The sequence below is a fragment of the Mya arenaria genome, chromosome 9, assembly GCF_026914265.1.
Source record: "Mya arenaria isolate MELC-2E11 chromosome 9, ASM2691426v1".
Taxonomy (NCBI): Eukaryota; Metazoa; Mollusca; class Bivalvia; order Myida; family Myidae; genus Mya; species Mya arenaria.
This window is the reverse complement of record NC_069130.1, coordinates 2713906-2726361: the sequence shown is the minus strand read 5'-3', so window position 1 is coordinate 2726361 and position 12456 is coordinate 2713906. Positions and strand designations below refer to the sequence as shown.

Below are 12456 nucleotides of genomic sequence, written 5' to 3'. Positions count from 1 at the left end.
TAAAGTATTAAAAATTAATCTTGTTCAAGTTGGGAGCAAGCACATGGGGGTGCAGATAACACATAGAATAAAAAACGGATCGCTTATCCACTCGCCCACAGGGACTCATACTAAGGTGTTGAATATTTTAACCTTAATGGAAGTTATTGATTTATCACGTGATTATGTCAATCAACTGATTGTGCAACAGCCTTTTGTTGAATCGGGTTAGTAACGCATTTCAAAATTTTGGACTTCAAAGACTATATTTTAGCACATATCAACATTTATTGAAGGGTTTCAGCCATCAATAGCTTGGCGTTAACACTTCGTTTGATTCGCCATACTTTATTTCGTAATAACAATCTATAAAATCCAAGTAAAAGATGCATTTTCAAAACATTCGCTTATATTCACTCAAAAACTCATGTTCGAAAGATTTAAAAAAAGTATGTCATAATCATATCCTCTTTAGTGGCTGAGTTTCTTAATATTTAAATCTCTTATAAATTTGCCAAATAAAATTCAACATGGGTAAACAATTATAACAAATAACGTATTTTATGTATTGCAACATATTTATAAAAAGATAAAGTCAATTGAATCAAATGAACATTTTCAATGTACTTTCTTTCTCGCGGAAAGTGGACATTTCATCTTACTCCAACAAGTGTGGGGTATGGTTGATTCTCTTCGTGACTGAAATCAACTTTTTAAACACTTGGTGCATTTCAAATCTAGTCCGTATAAACAGCCCCTTCAGATTCTTTGACGATTGCATTTCCATGGGAGATCACTGCGTATGATAAACATACAAGTGTTGTTTAGCCACACTGTGGTTTCAATTATGTCAGGGGCGTAGCTACCCCTCTATTCATGTGAATTCATAAATGTGCTGGGGGGTTCAGGGGCGTGCCCCCTCAGAAAATTTTGAAAACCATGGTGCAATCTAGTGCATTCTGGGCGTTCCGATGTGCATTATTTAGTACTGGAAAATAACTTATTTTAGATTCATGTAGTCAAGTTCGCATACTGCAACTTTGGTTGATTTTTTTGTCAGAATCATGTGGATTCAGCCGCGTATTCACGTATATGCGGCTACACGCCTGTATGATGTGCATATGAATGTATAATTTGGTTTAAATGATGCATCCTTAATGTAACACCTCCTTGCTGCTACACCAATAGAAACTTCATGGGATGTTAATAGTAAAAGAACTAGCACTGACGTTCCCATTTTTGTCTGAGTCATTTAAATAATAGATAACAAATTACAAGATAAACAAATTTGTTTTGACTTCTTTAATGAATTATATAAAAACATTGTACAAAGATATCATGACACTTTTAAACAATAAGAATGGTTGTCAATTAAACAGTATGCTAGCTTTAAAGATTTAGGCAAACCATTGGAATTTTACAGCGGTCTTAAAAGGTGTATTTAAAGCTGCAATCTCACCGATTGATCGTTTTGACTACCGGTACTCTTTTATTCTTTGTCTATGAATGGAGTATTTTTTGCAGAAATGTCTAGACCCAATTTTAAGTGATATAAGACTGCTGAAAAAAGATCAGATTGCAGTTCATCATATTTATGTTAAAAAAAATGATGTTTTATGACTAAAAGCATTACGAACAATGACTAAAAGCATTACGAACAATTTAATGTAAATGAACTTTTCGGCAGTTTTACCAAACATTTTTGATTGGTTCTATTGTGAATTATCTAATATGACTGAATTAAAGGAATGATAACCAAATCAGCCGACTTTGAGACAATTTTGTGTCTAAACTGACAATCTGTAAGAGTGCAGCTTTAAGTGTTGATCTAAAGCTTCATATACACATTTAGGTTATATTGTCAATAACTGTTAAAAAGGTCTCATGTACTAAATAAGATAATAATTTTCATAATATCTAAAATTGATTAAAATAAATAAAGTACCATTATACCTATTTCTTAATAGTGCCGTTTCTCATCTGACAATACCATTCAAAGCCATCATTTCAACTATGAATTTATTTTTAACTTTCAACTTTTCTATAGCATATGCAACAAAATATACCAAAAATACAAGCCATGAACAATATGATTGTTCAACTTGCATTATCTTTGACCTTTTGATATGACCATTTTCCAGTTTTGTCTATTTGTAAGTTGTGCCCTGAAGAATAAAGTATGACTGTATGAATCAAAAACAAGCAATAAAAACACTAAAAATATACCCCAATCCCTGTAATTTCTAATACAGTAGTAAAATCAAGCAATTAAACATTTAGAGCTGCACTCTCACAGATACATGTATACCGTTTCCACAACTTTTTTTGTCTTGGAATGATTAAGTTTTTGCGTAATTATCTGCAAACCAATGATAAAAGATTGCTGACAAAAGATCAGATCGCAGATTTCATATTTCCGTTCGAAAATTAATGTTACTAACGGTTTAACAAAAGTGCATAAAAAACATCAATGTTTTAACTTAAATAGAAAAATCTGGGATTTAATTTTTCGCAAAAATTGGATGGTTCCAATCCAAGACATAAAATGAAAAAGGTTGTCAAAACATCTAAAGTGTGAGAGTGCAGCTTTAACGTTTGAAAGTAACTCTGTTTGCCTCGTGCCCCTAAACAGGGTTTAATTATATTATATGCCCAGTGGGCTTGTCCCTGTATATTTAATTGTATAATTGCAGTAATGGATACTGGTCTAATTATCTTCTGACAATTTTTCACCAATTTTAAAGAATGAGAAAACACATATTAAGCTCATATAACGCTGTACAATTTAATCTCAGTCATTAGGTTGAGAAAAATTCCCTAAAAATATTAATTGTGGAGACATATCTTATTTAAATACATACAGGAAATGGCGACATCATTTACCCTTTAGTATGAAAAAGGCAGTTTCCTGATATTTGAATAGCGGTTTTTTATTTAAGCATCTCAATTCATAGTATGTATCAAGTTTCAAAGGAAACCAAATCATTGTAACGATTGTTTTCAAAATAGATTCACACTCTTGATAAACTTCTTTTCCTAGTTTCGACTTTTGAGACTTTTTGATGAGCCTGCACCTTCCCCCTCTTATGCAGTGGCTTCAAGCAATAAAGCTACCAGCTCAAGTTGCACAGCTGGTGAACAAGACTGCTGATAGTCGGCAAACTGCACACTTTATGCCATGATAAATCACGTCCATCGACTTCCAGAATGAAGAAATGACGCAGCACAGAATTGATTTCAATTGGACCTCTCTGTACTTTCATCACCTTGTTGTAGTCAAAGACTATGTCTTAGTGTGCAGTGCGGGATCTTGAGAAGCTTTCTGCTCGTCTGATGAAGTAAGTTTGGCAGAGTGTGACACTCCTATCTACTCATATGGCTAGACAACTGTGATCTATGTCTTCTTGTGTGTGCCCAACCATCACCTGAAGAGAATTTAGAGGAAGTTAGTGCTTGCTAACAAGTCAATGTGACAAAACAAGGTCTTTCATTTATGCCACCAAGAACTAGTATTCCAAGTTTCATAACTCGTATGTTAACTCAAAGCAATTGAGCAGAAACTGTTTGGTAATTCATTTTAAGTCACTGCTTCCACTTATACTGCAAGTAATATTGAACGTGAACCGACTGACCCAAATGCAAATCTAAATAATTTTTATGTGCAGAAACCTTAATCCTATTGACACAAAAGTAATCCAATTGTATGTCTTCACAAAACATTCTACAACAATATTTGTCAATTTAACTCAAAGATTGATTATTGTTTTTTAGTCAGACAAACACAGAGATGGCCCTATATCGCTCACTTGATTTGAGAAAGGATTCTAACTTAGTTATTGTTTGGACACTTACTGAACACTTTTGGTCTGACTTTATAATGCAGCTGGTGAAAATATTAAAAGTCCCTTAATAATGGGCTTACAAAAACATGAAAAAAATGTATTTGTAATGTATTTGTTTAAAAATTACAAAGGGCCATAACTCTTACAATATTTAAGTTTGTATTGAGCAGAATAAAAGGCTTTGCCTAAAATACAACCTTAAAACTATATTTACAAGTAAAACAAAAAAATCTACAAATATGTTTTTAGTATCTGGTTTTTGAGAGTGAATGATCAGAAGAAAACATCACACATTCACAATCATATTAAATAATTTAGTTTTTTTTAAATTATATTATATTTCAAAAACACTGCAAAAGACAAGACACTTACGTTTCAATTTCTTGATTTAATACAGTGATGATTATCAATTCTTATGAAGGGAGATGGGTCTTACACTCTTACCAGTGCAACTTGCATGTTCTTAGTTGCTCAGTTATTACCTTTCTTAAAATTCTCCTCTTGATCTGAGCCACACCAAAATGATGGGAGATGCTTTTGTTTTTCCATCAGAATGTATAGCACCTCTGTGTTTCTGTTTGTCTCCTGAAATAGTAAAAGTTTATTAATAATAATAACAATAATAATAATCAGTGACTTTTATTGAAATTATTTTCACCGATTGTGCCTTGCACATTTGGGAACAAAGTTGACTTCTGAGGAGAAGATTTTTCCATATAGACATATAGCAAAAAATAGCTCCCCACCCTGGAGCAATGTTTTTTATGAATCAATATCCAGTGAAGAAAATTCATACAGGGTATTGCAACGTATTTTGCTTCAAATGAAGACTTTTAACAAAAATAACTTAACTAGCTCTTCATCATATTAAATAAATATTAACACAGTCTATGCCGCACACGGACCCCCGCATTTGATCTTTTACCAAAGTTTGATTGAGAGTTTAGTTTCACATCGACAAGTCTTTACAGGTCTATTAAAGCTGCACTCTCACAGATTGAACATTTTGAAAAAGGTTATAATTTTTATCTTGGAATGAACCAATGTATGCGAAAATGATGACAAAAAAATGTCTTTAAATTCCCGTCAAACATGTCCGAACCAAATTCAAACTATGGATAATCACTGTCATTCACGATGAAATTCAGCACTTCTTGCCCAGTATATATACCCTTACTTTAAGCAGAAGGCAAATTAAAACAAACACATTTGTCCGAAATTTAATCAAACTTTAAATGGTAGTAGGATTGTCATTTGTTCACGTAATTTTCAAGAATCAGGAAGTGGGGAACATTATAAAGCCATTTAACGATACAAACAAGACGATTTTCTATTGAATGTACAATAGTAGTACCGGGGTAATATGCAAATAGTTATTATCTCAAGAAAAGGACATCAAGACCAGTTCATTTACCAGTAGCATCAGACAGTCAATAATGGTTCTGAGTTTAAAGAGCATAATTTCCATTTTATTGTTAGTTTAATCATTATATATTTAACACCAGTTGTGAAGAAGGAGTTATCATTATATAAGATTATATTATCTGGCAGTGGTTGAAAATGTAAAGTGAGACCAGTTTTTTACCTGTTATTGAACAAACTGTTATGTTGGCAGGACTGTCCTCCTCAGCAATGCAAAGAAAAGCAATGACTGGCTGGCACTCTGTAAAATGGCGATTAAAACATTTTGTCCAATTAAAACTGTCCCTTTCTAAACAATCCATCAGCAATATATATAAATGAGCTGCGCCATGTGGAAATGTATCTTGGGAAGTTTCCATTCCATGTAATGATGTCATAAAGATGAGCAGAAGACATTACTTACTATGCAGTAAAAGTTCTTACTTTAACAGTAAAGATATCTTTTTCTGAGAAAATTTATCAAAGTGAGCTCTTTTATGTCATGTTTCTAAGTCTTGTACACATCTATGTTACATATATAAATAATAAACAGGAATAAAATGAGGAGTTGTGTACACACTTATTCCTCCTTATGTACTGTGTAACTCAAGAAAAACAATCCATAATTCTAGTAAATCTCTAGAATTCCCTTACTTTTCTCGCTGTACAAAAATGAATGAGGAGTTGCAAACAAGCAGGGCCATAAAACTTTTGCTATTTAAAACTGTACCGCAACAGCAATTTAAAGACAGTGATACTCATTGATGGAATAGGCACTTAGACAGCTACATTTTCTGAGAAATGGAGATCAGACTAAATTCTCCAGAGATAATTTATAGATTTATTTGAAATAAAAAACATGTTACAGTGTTTGTGGTAAACTTGTTACTTATCCCTGATTTAACACAATCATTACATTCAAAATGGTGATAAAATAAAAACAAATATACCATATTAAACACTGTTTACTATCACATCTGTACCCCCCCCCCCCCCCTTCTTACATACTTAGGCGGCTGTTACCAAAGTAAAGAATGAAAGGTCCACAAGGCCAATTATAAACCATGAACCGTGAGAATCCTGTTTACTAATTTGATTTTAAATCACCCAAAAGGCTTTCTACACATAATGGTTCCTTAATTTAAATCTAGTCTCCAAAGGTGTCACAGTTGTGATTTCATTGAAAGACTTGAGATACGTTATTTAAAAAAATGACGAAAGGAAAGCTTAAACGCAGAAGTCTGGCCGGGTATATGAGCCTGGAAATAAATACGCAAAAGCTCACCATGCTGCTAAGGAGTCTTATATAATTTCCGGCCCCAGTTCAGCTGGAGATGTTGATTCCACACGGCTGGAAAACCGGCCCGGTGCACCCAAGCTTCACCATCGGCAGTATCTGCAAGAGGAGGGTGTTAATCTGGGAAAACGCATTTATAATCAATTTGTGAAAGTTCTTATCCGTCATAAGTAGTGAACATGTATGTGGCTTATAGAACATCTGAAATTAAGTTTAATTAAGGAGACAAAGTTCGGTCTGGGATCTTAACCTGGATTTTGATGCTGAAATTGTAAGGGCCGAAATCAGAACATCCACTCCCACTCCCACTCCAACCACATTCCCGTAAGGGACACTCAAATGATCACTTGAGTGGAATATGGGGAGTGACACTCAAGTGATCTGTTCGTATTCACACGCCTCGCTAACACTCCACTTCATCAAGTGAGCAATACAGTATATAATTATACACGTATGTTTACATGATCATATCGGATTATCTGTTTGACTATGGTGATGTTTACATTAAACATTGTAAACATATGTTTATTTGAGATTTGAGTACCTTATTGTTAGTTATGGCAACAAACAAATGATAATAAGTGTTATTCTGAAACTGAAATTTACATTTTAAAACAATTGGTTAATAAAAATAAACGTTTTGGTTTGTAAATAACTGTTGCAAAATACGTTTAAATGCATGTTTTTTGTTGTCATTGTTGTTGCTGTTTTAAATATGTAGCCGTTTTCCATTGTATCACGTAATTTAAATATGTATTCATATATAATCTTGCTTTTGTATTCTACATAAAGCGGTCTTGGGCGTTTGAAAATAATATATGGAAGTTGAAAAAATGGAAGTTGAAAAAATAGCAGATGGATAGAATTAGCGAATGAATCTACTTCTTATGGGGAAATAACACCTCGGAGTGAAAAACAACTCAAGAAATGTAGGGGAAAATGGATGAAAATGACGATAATAATAATAATAATAATAATAATAATAATGATGATGTTGATGATGATATGGTGGTGTTGGTGTTGGTGGTGCTGCTGCTGGTGGTGGTGCTGCTGATGATGATGATGAAAATGATAATAATAATAATAATAATAATAATAATAATAATAGTAATAATAATCCAGCTGAATGTAGGCTGAAAAATACATATCAATTCCCTTACCACGCTATGAAATGGCCTAGCGGCGGCAAGTTAGCAGCCTGGCGGCCTAGCCGCCTCATGTGACTAGCGGCCTAAAATTGTTTCCTATTCCAAAGCATTTTATATGCGTTCTTTTCTAAAACAATTATAAATTAAATGTCCTTTTCATAAATCAACATCCTTTAGCGAATATCAGCATTTCCCCCTTTTCCTGGGCTTCTGGATTGAGTTTTGGGGATTTTTAGGCCGCCAGGCCACCAGGCCGCCAAGTTCACGCCGCAAGACCGCTCAAGCGTGATGTATTTTGCATAGGAAAACAATTATTTTAGCATTGATTTAGAAGAAAACTCATATAAAAATGCTCTTAAGTAGAAAACAATTTAAGGCCGCTAATGTACGACTAAAAACATTGATTTATCATATTTCCCATTTAAACCATTGAACCTTGAAATAGATAACAAATTTAGGCCGCTAGTCCGCCAATCTCACGCCACTAGGCCGCTAACTTCATGCCACTAGGCTGCTAACTTCACGCCGCTAGACCGCTAACTTCATGCCGCTAGGATGCTAACTTCACGTACCTTTAGCTGCCTGTCTTTGCAGCCATTGATGAATTGCAAACATCAACATTGCTGGGGGTTCAAGATCATTGCGAAACAAAACAAATATATGATAGGCGCATCCTTTTGAATTTGTTTTGTTTATAGATGGCCACGTTATTGAATGAACATGTACTTCAATGGATTATCCCGGTCTCTTAAATATTGTCTGGGAACGAGCATGTCCCTTATTTGTTCCAAATATTTGATATATTTCATCTTTTCTACTTGCCATGTACTTTTTTCACATACACACATTCAATTCCTATTCACAACCAATCCTCGAGGGCGGTTCAAGTGGCCTAGCCGAGCACTCACAAATGTCCCACTCACGCAAAACACTTGAGTCTCACTCACACCTGTGAATACAGATATACCTTTCACTCGAAAATATCTCGACCGTTATGTGATTACAGAGGATTAACTCATTGAGTGTGAGTGAGAGTGATTGTTCTGAATTCGGCCCTATGTTTTGTTCAAATGAAGTATAAACTTACAGTGAGTACAGAGATATCTTGAAGTCCAGATTTATCGCTTACCTGATGTTCGTAGGGCTACAATTGAGAGCTTTTCTGTAAATTGCAGGAACTGTCCCCATGAGCCTATTGTCTGTTAGGGGAATGGTGGCTTAGGTGATTGGTGGTACCACTCTGCATTTCTTATCCACACAAAACACAGTGTATCTGAAAATGACAGAGAATGGCCATGCACTTATGAAAGCTATGCTAGAAATACGCCGTTATGAGTGTATCAGATGACATTTCCACACTGAAATTGTGAGGCCTCCAATAAAGCAGTACTGACATCATTGACGAAAACATATATATCTGTCATGGAGCTATGCTGGTTCTGTGGCGTCAAAACCACTGCAACTGGGCAATTCACTAGAAACATCTTTTCAGAAAAAAGAAACAACCAATACTGGGTAGCCTTTGTCACCCAGTGAACACCCAGAGCATCTAGTTACTTTGAGCATCTATTTACTTAGAAGTAGCCACATTAAGATCTCAAATTAACAAAAAAGTGTATCCGTAAGCTTTCAAATACTGAACGAAGTGCAACTTTGAGGGGGGCTGCGAGCAAATATTGTCAAGGGCAGAAATCTCGCAGAAGTTTGAAAAAGATTATGCAAAGCTCTAGCTTGATGATTTTGGCCCAATTTCAAATTGTTACTCAGTAACACGGCGGCGTAAATTTAATCTAACATCAATATAGTTACACAGGAAAATAAGAAATAGCTTTAAACTCTCTAACATTCATGGCAGAGTGTCTGATGACGGTCCAGTATGCCAACCAGGACGGAGAATATGTGAAACATGCACATACACACCTTTACAGCCCAACATTTGGTTATGGTTTCACAGTTATTCATTAACACAAACTCACAATCAATCAATCAATCAATCAATCAATCAATCAATCAATGCACACCCACCTGGAAAGGTACGACATCCTTTGGAAGAGATGAATCTTGCAGTCTGGTAGACGATTGCTGACTTAACTTTATTGTCCCAAGCAGCAACTGCAATTAGATAAACATGTTGATGTTCGCACTAAAACAAAGCTTAGTATTGAGTAAAATTAAACATGCAGCCTGTTGGCTGGGGTAACATATCTAAATCCCCAAATGGATGATCTGATCCCAGCCAACAGATCAGCAAAACACGAATTGTATTGCGTGTCCAGGGGGGGGGGGGGGGGGGGTTATCGTGTTAACATAACATCACAGGTGTAATATTTAATGACGTACCGGCTGTAAAAACAAAGTGACACGTGATTCGCGAATTCCTAATACACAGAATTATTTTGACACGTAATTTTACTCAAAAATACATCGCGATCAGTCTTAAATTATTGTTTATAAGTAAGCAAAATGTAAGAAAATAATTAACATATTTTGGTAGTATAACAAATCATTTCTAATTTAGCATGATATATATATATATATATCTAATAACTATTGAGTAACATAAATTATTGGCTTGTTACTAGTGAGAATTTGAGTAATGTCTTCCAATTGGTGTCTTGGTTGCTGTGCCATATACATCCAGGTTCAAACAATACACTTAACGAGGTGCTAAGTGTACTATTTATCACCTTGTTAAATGGTGGTTACCATATGAGCAATTGATTTCTTGACGGTTACGAATTGACTGACAAAATGGTTACGAAATAACCAAGATTCAGCAGTTACGAAATGGTAAGGTTACAAAATGACCAGATCCCTGTCAAATGCCCCTGGGGACATCCTAGGTTAGGCCCATTCCCTGTTTTCAGCGCAAAAACAATAACACTGCATTCATTCAGCACTGCCGGTCCACCTGGAACGTAAAAACATGGCCCATTTCCCCTGCTATCCCTGGTATAAACAAGACCTGCCTGGGGGCAATTGACTGGTGCATAACTGTGGCAGAATAAGGGAAATATTTTATTGTTGCATTTATTATCAAATATGAGAATTAAAGACACATGCAAAGAGCCACAATACGAATTGGTGATAGTGTTCGTTCTGTTCTGCTATTTAAAGCTGGTGAGAATGACTAATGACATGACATTGACAAACAAAATGTAAGGCATTTGAATGTATCATTTCGTCTTTTATTTATTAAAATCTGAGATGTTAAAGGAGCAAATCCCTTTTTAGATTGGAACATACCAAATAATAATAAGCGACGATGTAGTGGTAAACCAAGTTTGTTAATCAATCGAGTTTCTCCAAAATACAAGCAAAACTTACACCGGATGTTGATACTAGTGATTTAGTTTCGGATGAACAAAATCCGGATAAATCATTTGCTTTTCATCCAAAGGGTGGACGATTTATACTACTGTACAAAAGTCATAAAAATAAACGAAAAAAACGTTGAATATGTATTTTAAACACTTACCAAGTTACCATTCTCTTTCCGTAAGAGATGAACGCCATACTGCATAATTGCACGGAGATGGTACCACGGAGATACCCGAACATTTCCGTTATATTCCGGAAAGTTAAATTTCTGTATACTTGAAAATTTGGATGCTGATGGTACACGAAATATCGAATTTCCTTATTTCTGTTTTTTTTATGGAATGAAACTTCGGGATAATATACAATAGGCTTTAAATAAAGTAAGACAAATAAAAAATGCTTAGTATATAGCTATTTTTGACCAAAATTATGATTTTTTCCCTGGTCGCCTTAATAGCTATTTTTATGGATACACAAATATACACACACAAAAGTTTAAGAATATTTTTTTTAATATTAAAAGATAATAAGATTTAAAACAATGAAATGATCTCGTAAATAAACATTCAAGCTTATCAACTTACTGTCAATGGACATTTTTATTGACATTTGATACATCAAATCTGGACTGAAAATATTAAGGAGACCAATTTTTGTCGCCTTAAACCAGCGGTCCCCATAATGCCTAGATTAATATATATATGGTCACCTTAATATCTGTAGTAGATATATATATATATATATATATATATATATATATATATATATATATATATATATATATATATATATATATATATATATATATATATATATATATATATTTGTTTCAAGTTTCATAAAAATAAGAAGTATTCAATGTGTTGACTTGTAAACGGTGGGAAATACCTTTAATCAGAAATAAACTAGCAGTGCTAGTGTAGATCTTGTACGTTTAAGATAAAGATTGTGTTATCATTGTAACAGACTGTCAGGAATATGCAGTAGTGTAACTGTGGTGGACCGGTCACATGATGAAAATAATGGCGGTCATCAATTTTCCGGAATTGTCACTTTAGTTTTTAATGCTTTGTTGCAATAGTTTACAAGTATTGGAAATGTTAACAACCTGGAATAATTATAGTTCAATTAAGTATTATTATAGATATTTTTCTATAAATGTAGTATTTTGTTATGTTTTATAGTGGTTTTACAAACTGTATACAACTATACGAATATGTATAAAGTATGTAAACGTTGTTATTCATTTAAACTTAATTTAAAATTGGCCCTAAAAAATACTTCTATGAAAATTGATTGAGACTATCTTTCTGGGTCGGATACCAACGCACGTAAGTGTTTGCTTTTTGTGTTGCAATTCGTAGTTGTATAAGTGTGAAAAGGCATAACTCAACAAAATTAGAGTGCTTCATAAACTACTTTAATTAGGCAAATGATTTACTAATTTTCATTCGAAAATCTTGAGCGG

General features: G+C 34.1%; 1 long non-coding RNA gene across 2 annotated transcripts; it reads right to left on the bottom strand.

Annotated features, from left to right (window-relative positions):
* Positions 1-2685: 2685 nt before the first annotated feature.
* On the bottom strand, positions 2686-11078 carry LOC128246500 (uncharacterized). Of its 2 annotated transcripts, XR_008263263.1 has the most exons (7): positions 10914-11078; positions 9693-9779; positions 8797-8940; positions 6508-6618; positions 5407-5484; positions 4304-4406; positions 2686-3404 (listed from the first exon to the last, which is right to left on the bottom strand). It is a non-coding gene; the product is annotated as an uncharacterized LOC128246500 (long non-coding RNA). The 2 variants fall into 2 exon arrangements; XR_008263264.1 differs by lacking the exon at positions 10914-11078 and having other exon boundaries at positions 9693-9885.
* Positions 11079-12456: the final 1378 nt, after the last annotated feature.